This window comes from Lonchura striata, chromosome 15, assembly GCF_050655825.1.
Source record: "Lonchura striata isolate lonStrDom1 chromosome 15, ASM5065582v1, whole genome shotgun sequence".
NCBI classification, from domain to species: Eukaryota; Metazoa; Chordata; class Aves; order Passeriformes; family Estrildidae; genus Lonchura; species Lonchura striata.
The window spans coordinates 7,254,772-7,268,836 of NC_140717.1; the positions used below are offsets into that span (position 1 = coordinate 7,254,772).

The 14,065-nt window shown below is 49.4% G+C and overlaps 1 long non-coding RNA gene across 1 annotated transcript; it reads left to right on the plus strand.

Moving 5' to 3' along the window:
• The first annotated feature begins 4,345 nt into the window (after positions 1-4,345).
• LOC146765998 (uncharacterized) lies at positions 4,346-7,741 on the plus strand. Its single transcript, XR_014958653.1, has 3 exons — positions 4,346-4,482; positions 5,236-5,333; positions 5,785-7,741. It is a non-coding gene; the product is annotated as an uncharacterized LOC146765998 (long non-coding RNA).
• Positions 7,742-14,065: the final 6,324 nt, after the last annotated feature.

The following is a 14,065-nucleotide window of genomic DNA, read 5'->3' on the forward strand; positions in this document are numbered from 1 at the left end:
GTAAGGAAGATCTGTAACTCAGCACAACAACCCATGTGGGACCTAACCAGGTCCTGACTCAGGATCAGCACCTCCCAGCCCAAATTCAGCTCCCAGCTTGTCAGAATCTGAGCTATTGATGATTCTGAGACTGTAGAAAGTCTCTGTCTGTCAGCCCCGCTGCCAAAGCAGAAGCCAGAATTGGTCTGTGCTGGTTCCAGGTTGTTTATTCTGTTTATCTCTCACATGTTCTGCTGCCCTGCCCAGCTCTGTCCTGCAGGGCAGCGTGTGGGGCTCTGCCCTCAGTGGGATGTGACAAACATTAAATACCAGAAACTCCCTGGGCTGCATTTACAAGAACGTGCCAAGATCTGTCACCTACGTTGGACAGTGTGTCCCCAGCCTGCACCAACAGAAAAATGCCAACACCACAGTGAGACATGGAGGGCATGAAGAAGGAGAAAAAGGACAAGGCACACCCAATTTCCTCCATCTTGTCCCCTTTGGACCCCTCATCTAGAATCCTAAAATTTTACTTTTGCACCCGTGCCACACTTAATTATTACTGATATCAAACACTCAGAGCTTGTAATTCATGCTGTAAGATTGAAAACTCTTTTCCATGGCCAGAGATCACAGCCAGTGTCTCTGGGGGCTCTGTCCAGGGGGGTTCCTGACCCCTGCCAGAGGGAAGCTCTGGATTCCCACACCAGCTGAGCATTTCATAGCAAGGGAACTTTTTAATCCCTGCCCAGGTCAGCCAGGCAGACAAAGAGAGGGAACTTTGGGCTGAGATCTCCCTGGAATCAGGACATTTCAGGGATACTGGGCCTTTGACAGGGTGATACATCACTGACAGGGCCTAAAAGGAATAGCCCCTCTTCATCCTTGCCCTGCTCCCTGCCAAATCCAGATTGGAATCGAGAGCGGAAATGTTTGTGTGTAGCAAGCAAAGCTGGTTGGAAAATTTTTTGTCAAAACAGATTTCCATCACAAAGTGACACCCTGTTGGCTTTGGCAAATTTTTGTTCAGGAACAAAGTGGAGAGACAAAAAAATGTAAATGTCAGCGTGCCCTTTTGACATTTTCACCAACGCAAAGGATGGGCTTTCTTGCTTGGAAATGACTTTTCCTTGACATTCATTTTCTACATTCAGCTCAAAACAAATCAACCTTGCTGCCAAAATGGAATTTGTTGACTACTCTAAGAGGCTTTTTCCTTTTGAAATTGAATATGCAGAATTTCATGGAATGGTTTTGGTTGGAAGGGACCTTACAGATCATCTCCTGGGACACCTTCCACTGGACCAAGCTGCTGCAATCCCCATCCAGCCTGGGATATTGGCTTTTCCCAGTTCAGGAAATTAATAAAACAACCTTGCTTTTTTTTTTTTTATCTTGAGTTAAAGATTCATTCTTCCTCCCAGCCAGGCCCCTGCCATCCTCACACACAAATTCCCTTCTTGCTCATCCTGGAGTGACTGTTCCCTGCATTTTCAGCTCTAGCACTATCTTTATTCCAGGTTTTCTTCTCCCAGTCCTGAGTTAACATCAGTCCCCTCAGAAAAAGACCCCAAAACAAACCAAAAGCAACTTGGGTACCACATGTGCAGCTGGAATCCAGCAATCCAGCAGATGGGAAGTGCTCACCTTGGAGATCACTGCTTATTCCCAGGATTTCTCCCAGGCTCCAGCCATGGCACTCAGCAGCAGGAATTCTCAGTGCCAGTCATAAGTGACCATCTTCTGCCATCCTGCCTCCACCCACACTCCTTTTTCCCAGCAAGGATTCATCTACCAGGTTTTCTCTCTCCTCCTCCTGCCAGAAAAAAAAAAAAAAAAATTGGGAGAAAAATCAGCTGTGCCTTCTATAAAACCAGCCCCAGTTTTTCAACTCAGGCATTGTCTGGTGAAACATGATCTACTTTTTCCTCCCTGAAATAGGTTCCCAAAGCAATTGGGAATTTAATTCAGGAGACTGTAATATAGCTGCATTTTGCTTAAGTTTAACCATCTGCAGGGAAGTGTCTCCTCCACGCCGACTGTGTGGCCGTGTCCTGCTGCCAACAGGAGGTGGATCTGTGGGGATTGATCCCCACCACGTCAGTCCAGGGGCTGGAAAGGGCACTTGGATATCTGTCTTGGAGAGCTGCAGCTTGCTGAGACACATGGCACATCATTTCTTTCCTTGGAGTGCAGTTTTGGACTCGCACCAGCCCTGGAAAACAGGGAGCAGGCTCAGCTCCGTCACTGCAATATTTCCTGTAATGAAAAGCTCTCAAATCCTCTCCTGTGTGACCTCAGCAAATACAACTCCCAGTTACTGAGTGTTGGGGCTGCAAATAAATTCTGGAATGAGCCTGGAGAAGCAGCAGTTCTCAACAAAACCTCCCCCCCAGTCTCAGCTGTTTTAGACCCCAAGTGCCCGCTGCCACCCTGCGCAGCCAAATTCTCAGCCCACGGTGATCAGACACTCCCAGAACCGTGGAGGATCCCTGAGAGAGAACCAGGGAAAGCAAGTCTGTAATCAGAAGCTTCAAAATCTCCGAGCAAGCCTCACGAGGAATTCCAGGGGAAATCAGCAACTCAAAGATTGAGAACAGCCAGGCCAAACCTTGATTTTTTTTACCCAGCCAAAGCTGATGAAACATCTGCCTCCTCATCCCCACATCTCTCCCACATGCACTAAATTTATCATGCTAGAAACTACCTAAATATTCCCACAGGGACCTTCCAGGGCAGGTCTGCTCTCCAGCACACAAAGCCAAGCCATGCTCAGGTCCTGCCTGGCCCAGAAGCACAGGAGGTTTTGCAGCTGGTGCCAAGGATTTCCCTGGGCTTTGCAGCTGATTCCAGGCTAAGGCCAAACTCCAACAGACAAGACCCAGGATCATTCCCTCCCATCTTGGTAGCCCTGGGGAAATTACACCACAAAACAACATCTCAACACCGAGGTTTGGGGGAGAGAATTCAACGCTTTGAGCCAAAAATGCCATTTTGTGGCCACCTGGATGTATCCTGGGAGCAGTGGGATTTACCCCAAGGGGTTACAGGCTGCTGGACCTCCCTGGTGTGATGAAACTCAGCTGCTGAGGGCAGGAGAAAGCACTTTAGATAAGAGGTCAGCAGAGGGGGAAAAAGGAGCGAGGGCTGGGGGATGTTTGACACTGTCAGTCACAGATCTCAGCGGTCCCTGTGGGAAAGGCTGGAATTCAGAGAGCAGGAGCATCACACGCTGTCCCAGCAGGCAGGACAGCCACGCTCTCAGCTCAGGTGGCCCTGCTGCACATCAGAGCCTCCCAGGGGACGGTGCCCCCAGCCCCAGAGCCCCTGACAGAGAGAACTCCAGGCTGACAATTTATTGATAACATCAACCAACACCCGAGCGCCGCCTGCTCCGCAGGACACGGGTGGGGGAGCCAGGGATGCTTCCCAAAGTCCCACCTGGCCTCACACTTCCCTTCCTGCCACTTCCAGGTGCTTTCAGCAAGGACAATCGATGTGTCCCAGCTCTCCCTTGCTTTGCTGACAAATGAGAACCTCAGAGCTTTGCTCAGGGTCAAGAGCAGGGGCTGTGCTGACAGGGCAGGGAGGGGGAGGAAACCCAGGCTTTCTGCTCAAAGGAGACTTTCAGGATTGGCTTTCTTGAATAAAAAAAAGCAAAAAGAAGGTAGGTGGAGTTGAATAGGTAATTAAACAAGCAAACACACTCAGGAGATCAAATTATTGCTCTAGTCCCCTCTAAACTGTAGCCCAGCAGTGCTGGAGCTAACAGAGAGCCCAGCACTAAAGAGCAGTGAGAATATTTAACTGTGTCATTACCTCCCCAAAATCCATCACTGCTGGGATGTCAAAACTGCACAACCCCAGCCCTTGTGAAGGGAATGCTGGTGGCAGGACACTGTGCTGCCCACACTGAGCACCCCCAGGGAAAGGCACTTGACTGTGGTGCAGAAACCCTCTGCACAGGTTTGGGGACAGGGCAAGGAGGGAAAGCATCAGTTCTGTCCCTCCAGGGCACGAGGGAAGTTACTCACAGGGCTGAAATTCGTGCAGGAAGGAGGCTGGAGACAAACTGCCCACAGCAGACAGCCCAGAGCACTCCAGGTGACAAATTACCCCCAGCCCACCTGAAAGAGCAGGGACACCCCAACCACAGCAAAACCTCAGAGCTGCCCTTAACAGAGCTCCAGGGCCCTGGCTGGAGGCCCAGGTGAGGCTCATCAGGGTAATTAAGACCAATTAATGCCTTGCACCCGCTCCTGCTGTGACAGGGGAGAGCCTCTGGGGGAAAATCCATCTGGGGAAACTCTTCCAGGGCAGCAGGACCTGGGCTCACCTCCCTGCCTATGGCTGGGGAGCAGCAGAGGGACCTGCTCTGGTGGCCCTGGTGGCCCTGCTGGCAGTGACACGTGGACAGGGGTGTGACACCACAGTGGGAAGTCATTGCTCACTGTTCCCACCTGGGAATTGTGTAGGATGCTCCCTCTGTGTTTCTCCCAGGTGAACTCTTCCCTCAGAGCTCTCCTTCCCATCCCACACTCCCCCAGAGCTGGGTAACTCTCCTGGTCACCAGATCAGCTCTGTGTCCAAGCTCACAGCCCTGGGCACCTACAACAGAAAGGAAATCAATGTAGAATAAGCCAAAATTTAGGATAACTCGCAAACACAACTTTTGGAGCACGACCAGATTTTGAAGGGGCACAGATTTGTGAAGCCTTAGATTTAACCAATGCTCAATGTCATGTTCAGGGAATTACAAATCAGAGAATGGTTTGGAACCTTAAGGATAATTTTGTGCCCACCAGGAGCGCAGAGGGAAGCAGGCAGGAGAGGAGGGAGCTCCAATCCCTGCAGATTCCTGCAGTTTCCAAGAGCACATCGATGTCTTGTACAGCAGAGGGAGGCCTCTGGAGCAGGCTTTGACTTGATGCCAGGCCTAGGCCGTGTGCTGCTTTGTATTAATTTGTGTAACTTCAGGAATAAACTGTGCTTGGCTTGTCTATGAATTTTAAAGGAATTGTTAACACGTTTTTATGAATGGAGGAGGAGGTGCTGGCTGAGGAGGCTGCCTGCTTGTTGTTTCAAGCAGAGGAAATCAATCATGGTTTTTTTGCAAAGTAAAACTTTATTGAGCTGTAATAAACAGATACTTCTAAAAAACACTTAAAACCACAGAGGCGAGGGGAAGGTGCTTGACTGCTTCAGCAGGAATCGCAGGTCAGTGAAGGATTTGAGCTGATTTTGTATTCCCAGCATCAGGGAAGAAGGTGCATGCAGGCTGGGCTCAGCAAGAGACCCCACAGAGCAGCTGCCTGGAGGTGCTTTGATGCCAAAAGGACTCCATGATCTCTGTAAGCTTTTTTAAAATGATTCTGAGATGCTCTGCAGGGCCAAAAGCTGCCCAGGGTTGTGACACAGAAATAACTCACTCCCTGTGCTCTCTGCTCCCAGCCACCTTTCCCATCTTTTGCAGAGATTTTTGACTCATGAGGTGGTTGGGAAACACAACCTCCCACATCTATTTCTTCATCCCCTTTCAGCAAGGGGATTCTGCTTAGGATTTCTGCTGGGGAATTGGGAAAATGGGAGGTTTTTCCTGTGAAAATCTAAATTAAGTCAGCTTTAATTAAGAACAGAGGAGCAGCTCCCACTGTAGTGAGTCCATCTCCCTTCTGGTACCCACTGCCAGCTGCTTTTGGGAGAGTGAGGTCACAGAGCTACAAAAGGACCCTGTGCTAAGGGGAGGTCATCCTTTCAGGCCTGTCAGTAATTTCAGATTACTCCTTTCCCTCTGTCCCACAGCCTCAAGAATGAAAAGCTTCAGATGTCTGTGATGAGAAAGAGGAAAAAGCAGTGAGAGACAGAGACCTGCAGGTCTCCAGGATCTCCGAGGCTTTGGCTTCTCCACAGCACTCAGTGGAGGGAGCAGAGCATGTCCTGGGGTGGAATGGAGGCAGCTTCCTGAACATGTACCAGAAGTGGAAATAACAGGGAATAAAAAGGGGATCCAGGCCAAGAGAAACCCCAAAGTGAGGAAGTTCATAGCGCTGCCTGTTCCTGCAAGCTGAGCTCTCCAAAGCCAGACTTTCCCCAGCCAGGAGACAAACCAGTCCTGCTCCTTTCCCTCTCAAAAATCCAGGCCATTCATCCTGGAATGGGAACCTGGGACTGGAAATCCAATGGGCTGGCTCTTGGTGCTTCCATTAGGTTTGTGTTACAGAGTTATTCATGAAGGGTCCTGCAGACTCAATGACCAGTCCCTGGATTGCTTCCAAGGATTATTTCAACTTTTCCATATTTTCTAGGCCTCGATTTGGACGTGTGACTTGGGCCAGTGAGCTGATTGATGTTGCTAAAAATGCACACTGCCCCCTCCTACTCCTCTGGAAAAAATGTGTTTTGGAATGTCTCTGGATCACTTTTCATAGGGAGCTCCTGGAGATCACCGGGGTTTGTTGTTCAAATCAACCTCCAAGGCAATTCCCTGGCCCCCTGTCTGTGCACGTTGGCTGCCTTTTTGTGCTGCTTGAGGACAGGAGACAAATTTTCAGAGCTCATGAACAGAACAAGAAAAACACAGCTCGTTCCTTTGCCTGGTTTTCCATGCTCTGATGTCCCACTGGAGAGTGGCCTGGGATGGGATCATTTTGTGCCATCTCCATCCTGCTCACTCCCCTGATGCTGCTGGGTGGGATCCTCATCCCCAGGTAACACCATTTCTCCAGAGGCTATCCCAGCAGAAAATGAGCTTTTCCATCTCACATGGTGCTGAACATCAAAGCTGAAGGATGCACACCAAACCTGCCCAAACATCCTCAAAATAAAGGGGGAAAAGGGCAGCTCTTGTCCCATGTTGTTCATCCATCCCACCTGAGGCAGGGATGGACAATCCCCCAAGGGAAGCATTTCTCCTTCTCCTCTAAGCTTGAATTAGCAATTTAAACACACCATACTCTGGGATCACAAAATCCAGAGCCAAATTTGTGTTGTCTAGAGCTGCACAGAGCCCAGGATGTGTTGAAGAGAATTATTCATTACTTTTATGCTCAAAACCAAACTCTTGGAGCCAATGGACCTGAGATGTCAACACCACCGAGACACAAACTCCAGATCATTTGCAACGTTACAAGATTCAAGGCAGAGAAATACAACTTTCAATAACCCAAATCTGCAAGAAAATTTGGATAAAATATGACAGGAAAGAAAAAAAAATTAAAAAGAAGGACTAAAGGTGAGGTTTTCACTCTGTGGCTCCTGAGCTTGTAGGAGGTCACATTTTCCGGCGATTCTCTGCGAGTGACAGAAATTGGCTTTATTTAAAGAAAATGAAAGTTCAAGTAATTACAGGGCTTTGGGAGCCAAGACTCCAAGAAAAACACGGAGTATTTCGAGAGCTGGCAGTGCTGCCTGTGGAAAAGGAGTGAGTCACGGTGTCCTTTTGGACTCGTGAGTGGGGGAAGGAGACCAGCACGGCTCGTGTGGCTGGGGGCCCACTGGCCACCTCCCCAGCACGGCTCTGACTGAATCCAGGGATGCTGCAGTGGCTGGAAGCAGGGATGGAGAGCCCAGTGTGCCCTCAGCCACCTGCCTGGGGGCCAGGAGGGACAGAAATGTGGCAATCTGGGGGAGATGAGGAGGGGGAGTCCCCGGGCTTAGAGGCACAATGGAGGGATTCATTGTGAACCAGCAGCTGTGAGCCCTGCCAAGAGGTAAAATCCCTCTTTTCTTGGGCAAAGACTTGGGAATAACTGGTCCTTCTTGTTCCTTTTCCTGCCTAGTGCCAGCAGGAAAGGGTAGAGGGAGGCTCAAGCCCTCAAACCCAGGTGGCCCCGTGGGAGCAGAGACATGTTCCGCCTTGCTGGAAGAATCCAATCAATATTTCAGCAGTCCCAAAGCTGGTTTGTTGTTTTTCTTGTACCTGATGTCCTTCCAGGCTGCCACCTCCCTGGCAGCTCTGTCCTGCCCGTGTCCCTGGGCTCAGAGCATTTCAGTTCAATTAAATTTTCAGAGTGAGTCCCTGAGAGTGAGAGAAGCACCTCTGTCCTTCCCGTGCTGAAGGAAGCACCCAGAGGAAGGTCACCCCTGTGTCTGGAGGAAGAACCAGCCCCTGTCTCATTGCAACATCTGCCCAGGCATCCCAGGAGATGCAGAGCTGGCAGAAGGAGCCTCTGGAGCTCCTGTTTGGGTGGCAGCTCTGGGAGAGGAGCAGGGAAGAGCCCCTGGCTGGAGATGTGGGGTGTGGGAAGAGATGAACGGAGCCAGGCAGGGAGCCAGGGGGTGGGATTGTCCTGGGAGAGCACTCCCTGAGCATCCAGCTCCACAAACCCATGCTGCAAGCCATCTCAGGGCAATGGGGACAGCCCAGCCCAGAGATTATTCCAGCTGCACAGGCCAATCAGCTCCCCACTGATTTCCCCCTGCCCCCCTTCCCAACAGAGGGAGTTTGGGATTGCTCCTGCATTGATCCTGTTGTGGCCAGAATGGGGTTGTTGCCAGGTGAAATTCACATTTCACATTAAATAATAACATTCACATTTAATATAATAATAAGAATTCACATTTAATAATAAATAATAATAATAAAATTCACATTAATATTAAAAACCGAAAATATAGCTTTCAGGAGGAGCAGTCCCTGGCACCCTGGCAAAGGAAGAATTCCCTTTTCCTTGCCAACCCAAGGAGCAGGGGCACAGCTCTGCTTCTCCTCTGCTTCTCCTGGTGGCACTGCTGGTGCTGCTCAGAGCTGCCTTGAGTGCCCAGGTGATTAATTGAGATAATGGTGCAGCCCATGGCCAAGGTCCCATGGCTGCACCAGGGCACAATGAGCCTGGAGAATCCCAGCCCTCTCTCTGTGCTGTTTTTGTGCTCAGCCTGGTGTCAGAATCTGTGGTGTTGATGATTCTGAGATTGTAGAAAGTCTCTGTTCTCAGCCCCGCTGCCAAAGCAGAAGCCAGAATTGGTCTGTGCTGGTTCCAAGGCTGTTTATTCTGTTTATCTCTCACATGTTCTGCTGCCCTGCCCAGCTCTGTCCTGCAGGGCAGCGTGTGGGGCTCTGCCCTCAGTGGGATGTGACAAACATTAAATACCAGAAACTCCCTGGGCTGGATTTACAAGAACGTGCCAATATCTGTCACCTACGTTGGACAGTGTGACCCCAGCCTGAACCAACAGAAAAATGCCAACAGCACAGTGAGACATGGAGGGCATGAAGAAGGAGAAAAAGGACAAGGCACACCCAATTTCCTCCATCTTGTCCCCTTTGGACCCCTAATCTAGAATCCTAAAATTTTACTTTTGCACCCATGCCACACTTAATTATTACTTATATCAAACAGAGCTCGTAATTCATGCTGTGAAATTGAAAACTCTTTTCCATGGCCAGAGATCACAGCCAGTGTCTCTGGGGGCTCTGCCCAGGGGGTTCCTGACCCCTGCCAGGGTCCCAGACCTGCCAGGGCAGCCAGAGGGAAGCTCTGGATTCCCACAGCCTGGCTGTAGAGGAGGGTGCTGGGCTCAGGACGTGCTGCTGGCAGCAGTGATGGGGCTCTGCCTCTCCTGGGCCACCAGGAAGTCCTGGAGATGCCAGCAGCTCCCTGTGCCTGGGGAAGGCCTGAGGAAAAAGCTGTCCAGGCAGAGCTTGGGTGATTTCACTGGAATCCTGTGCAGGCCACCCTCAAAGTCACACAGCTCAGTCCCTTTTTTACCCAGACTCGACTCATTTTCTCCCTCACTGCCAGTTAATTGGCTCCACAGAATGATGAACTCCTATTCTGGCTCACAGCACTGAAGACACCAAGAATTCCATCTAATTACAGTCATCCCAGCTCCAGGAATGGCAGATCCTCTGGCATTATTTATATCACCTGCTTTGCTCCACACGGGGCTCCAGCCAGCTCCACTTGCTTTTTTTAACAAAGCACATTTCATTTTTCACTCCCCACTTTCAGCCCCTTCCCTCTCTCATTCAGAAACTTCACCCACTTATTCTATCAAAGCCTGTCTCTCTCTGCTCCCCAGCACCATAAATCAGCATTAATTATGCTAAGAAAATCCTCTCAATCACTCATTGTCCTCATTATTATTATTTATCCCAGCCTGGAGGTGACACATGCAAACTCAAGCTCCTCCTCAATCCTAGAAAGGATTTTATTGGGTTTTTGGGCTTGGCAACCCAACTGCAACACCTGAGGCAGAGTTTCCTAATGGGGCTGTGACTGCATGGTCAGAGCATCATGGAAGGGTTTGGGTTGGAAGGGACCTTAAATTTCATCTAGGTCCAGCCCCTGCCATGGGCAGGGATGTCTTTCACTACAGCAAGTTGCTCCAAATCCTGCCCAACCTGGCCTTGGACACTTCTAGGGATGGGAGATCCCTCAGTTGGGTTTGTTGGTCCCATCAGGATGATTCCCAGCCTGCTCCAACTGTGCCTTCATGGATGGGTCTGGATGAAGTGCCCAGCCTCACATTTCAGACTCACATTTCCCCTGCTTTGGGATCACTGTTCCCAAGGCTCTCAGCTGGAATCACCCAATTAAAACCTGCATCCTTACCTATGTCTGCAACAAAAACCTCACAGACAGATTTGGTCTGGGATTTTCAGACTGGTTAAGCTGCCAAACATTAATCATTTTTCCCCTCTTAGCTATCCCATAAAGTGAAGGGGTTAAAACTGAATAATTCTGAACTGTGCAGCAAAACCATTGCATGCAAATAAGCAAAGAATCCAGAATTTTCCCTCCTCTGCCTCCCCTGAGCAGGAAAAACAAATGTAAGAACTAATTGAAGCTAAAAATGTTGGAAGCCCACTCTTCCTCCTGGAACAAACCCAGCTTGAGTAAGGTGGAATCTGCTGCTTTGGAGAGGGTCCCCAAATTGCCACAGTGCTGAGATGCCAGCTCAGGTATCTGGAGGCAGCTCCAACGCTTTCTTTGATTATTTTAAAGCAAAGAGTTTAATTACGGACCACCCCAAGCTAAAATTAGCTGTTTACTTCAAAAGTAATCCTCAGGTTTTCTTGAATACAAAATGATGTTCTTTTCAAGTTGACTAGAAGTGGGTTTTTTGGCAGAAGAATATTGCTGCTTTTATCTAATTCATCAAAATAAATTGTAGCTGTGCTGCTGTTCATTCTCCTACAAACTGTACTGACACCATTTCCTTTCTGAGTTTTAAGAAACCCAAAGCCACAGGCTAAAAAAGTATTTTTGTGGAGGGGGGTTTGAAATTCAGCCTTAAATGCTGTTTTTTCCTCTAGATTTCAGGCACGTGGGTGAATATTTTTTTTTAATGAGGCTTGTGGAATCCAGCCCAGCCTTTCCATTGAACACATCACTAATCTGAGGAGGCTCCAGAATCCTGAGCTGCCCCTCCTCGTCTGCTGCAAGTCCCAGCCTTCACCAGCCTGGCAACCCCAGCCAGGAATTCCCTCTGATTTCCTCCTCAAACCACTTGATTCCTCCTGCTTCCTTTATTATTCCCTGTAATGATCCCTGACATGCTTTTGGCAGCCTCCTGCCAGATAATCAGGTTGTAGCGCTTGAGACCGGCCCCGCTGCGATAAAGCAAAAATGAGTGATAAAAACCAGTGATGTATTTGCAGATCAGAGGCAGAGCAGGCTGGGCTTGGGACTTTTGATCAGCACAGAGCACACGTTCCTCGTTGGTGCTGTAATCTAGCAGCCACTGGATTTGTCTGTCTCAATTGTCAGGCTGGGGTTGAGGCTGGAGCCTGGAGCTCTGTCTGCAAAACTCAGCTGCTTCCCCGGGGGATTGGACATGGCTCCTATTTTCTACTCTCCCAGATATTTCTCAGCACAAATCCTGCCAAGGGCTCTCTGTGTCCTAACAGACCTCAATTCTCTGGCAGCCACCCTTCAAATCTTGGTCTGGCTGAGGGTTAAACCTGAAAAACTCACGAGGCAGCTAAAACTTTGATGGAAGTGAGGGGGAAAAGAAAAAAACCAGCAGCAACAATGACCCGCAAAAAATGAACCCAAAACAAACCTAAAGCACTCAGCTGTTGGACCTGCAAAGATCTCCACTCCAACATTATTGATTTGGTGACACCTCTGCTGCCTGACCCATTAAACACGGCTCACTGGCAGGGTGTCAGATATTCCAGTGGCACTTTGTTACATCCTGGGACATCTCCAGTGCCTGGAGGTGTTGGACACCTTCTCAGCTTTTAAATTTCCTTGGTTTAGCAGCAAATTGCCATCAAGCTCCAAGTGAGAGGAATTTGCTCATAACCCAGTTTGCAGGAGCTCCTCCCAGTCACAGCGTGACTCTCCTGGGGTGATACTGGTTTGGAGGCATTTACCCCAGTCAGCCCCCAAAGGTCACTTCTGCAATAAGGGAAGGGACTGACACCTCCAAGCTCTTTCCTTCCCCCTAAAAACAGCAGCTGGTTTGAAAAAAAATTCTCTCTTGGGATGCTCATCAACTTCCATGGACTGTGGATGGAGTCTGGACAACTGGAAATGGTTTGGAGATGTGGAGAGTTCCTTGAGGAGAATCCCTCTCCTCCACCTCACGTCCCTCAGTGGTAGGGGTCCAGACACGCTTCCAAAATTTTTTAGGACACACAACAGGCTCATGACACAGCCTTTCCTGGCAGGGCAAAGCCTCACAGGAAGGTCCTGTCCAGGGAAAAGCAGGGACTGATTTGCCCAGACACTTTTTCAGAGCAGTTTTCTCCTGTCTTGCCCAGGCTCTGGGTTCCAGGATACTGGGCAAGAATGAGAGAAAAAAAAAGGAAAGGTATAGGGGAAAGCCCACTGACATTCCCAGGTGTCCAGCTTCCTTCCCTGGTGTAGGAGCAGCAAGGACGGTTCTTGGATTGAGGGAAAAATAGAAAAAAATCTGCAGGTCAGCAGGGAGAAACTGAGGCAGCAGAAAGGCCTGACTGGCAGGTCTGGCCTAAGTGAAGGTCTGTGTTTATATCCAGGGCTGACACAAAACCAAACAATTCCAGTGTCCTGGGTGCTCCAAGGGCACTAAATCAGGGCTCACTCGGTGCTGTGGGGAAAATTTCACCAGGAAAAACTCCTCCACACGTGGGAGCACTTTGGAAAGAGCCACTCCAAGCCCACAGCAGGATTTTTCAGTGGGAGAAATGCTCTGACTTTCCCCATCCTCTTCCCAGACATCTCTGCATTTCCAGTGGGCTGTGCCTTTTCCTGGCAGTGGTTTTCCATAGAAGATAACTCAGCCTCGTGGGTCAATGCACAGATTTTTATCCCAGCTCTGAGCTCCCATCAGCTCTGTCTGCAATGGTTGTGTCTGTGCTTGGGTTTCAGCTTGATCTCATGTTTTACCCACAAGTGAAAAATCAGAGTGGATTTATCCTGTGGGAATGACTCTGTCCTCTCTGGTGCTGGAAAACCACAGGATCTGGCCGATTGCTTTTGGTTGGAAAAATAACCACCCATAAAACTTAATTTTTTATTTATTTCAAATAAAAATTTCCATTGAGGACACCCTGAGAGTTGAAATATCCCAGTAATCCATGGGCATCTCCCAGGGAATCCCTGCAGAGGAGTATCAAGGGTTTTTGGTTGGATTCCTCAGGCAGCAGAGGACAAAAACCAAATTATGGAAACTGCTTATCAGACCCTTGGCAGGAGCAGTTTTTTCCAGACAGATCTTGGATATTTCCTTGTCGTCCCCTCTCCTTGGAAAGTCTTTTCAGAGCTTCCATGGCAAGTCTGCCCCAAACCCAAGGAACAGCAGAACTTTTGGCTGCAAAGCTGTGCTGAGATTTTGGGTGCTCATCACTTAACCCGCTCTGAGTGGGCGATTCCATGGCACCTGCTGGAATCCACCCTGGAACGCTCCCGAGGAGACACAGGAGGAATTCTTAGGATGCATTTCCCTCAGACCACAATATATTCCATATGCTCCCAGTGTGGAGGAGAAGGGAGCTGGGTACATGGAGTTGCCTCTGGAAAATCCATCATTCCCAGCTGGGGGGACAGCCAGGGCTTATCAGGGTTTTCCCGGACTTTCCAGCTGGAAGAAATTTGCAGCCCAAGGCACAGTGGTGGTGCAAAGGAGGGATAAGCCCTCCCCAGCCGTGCTT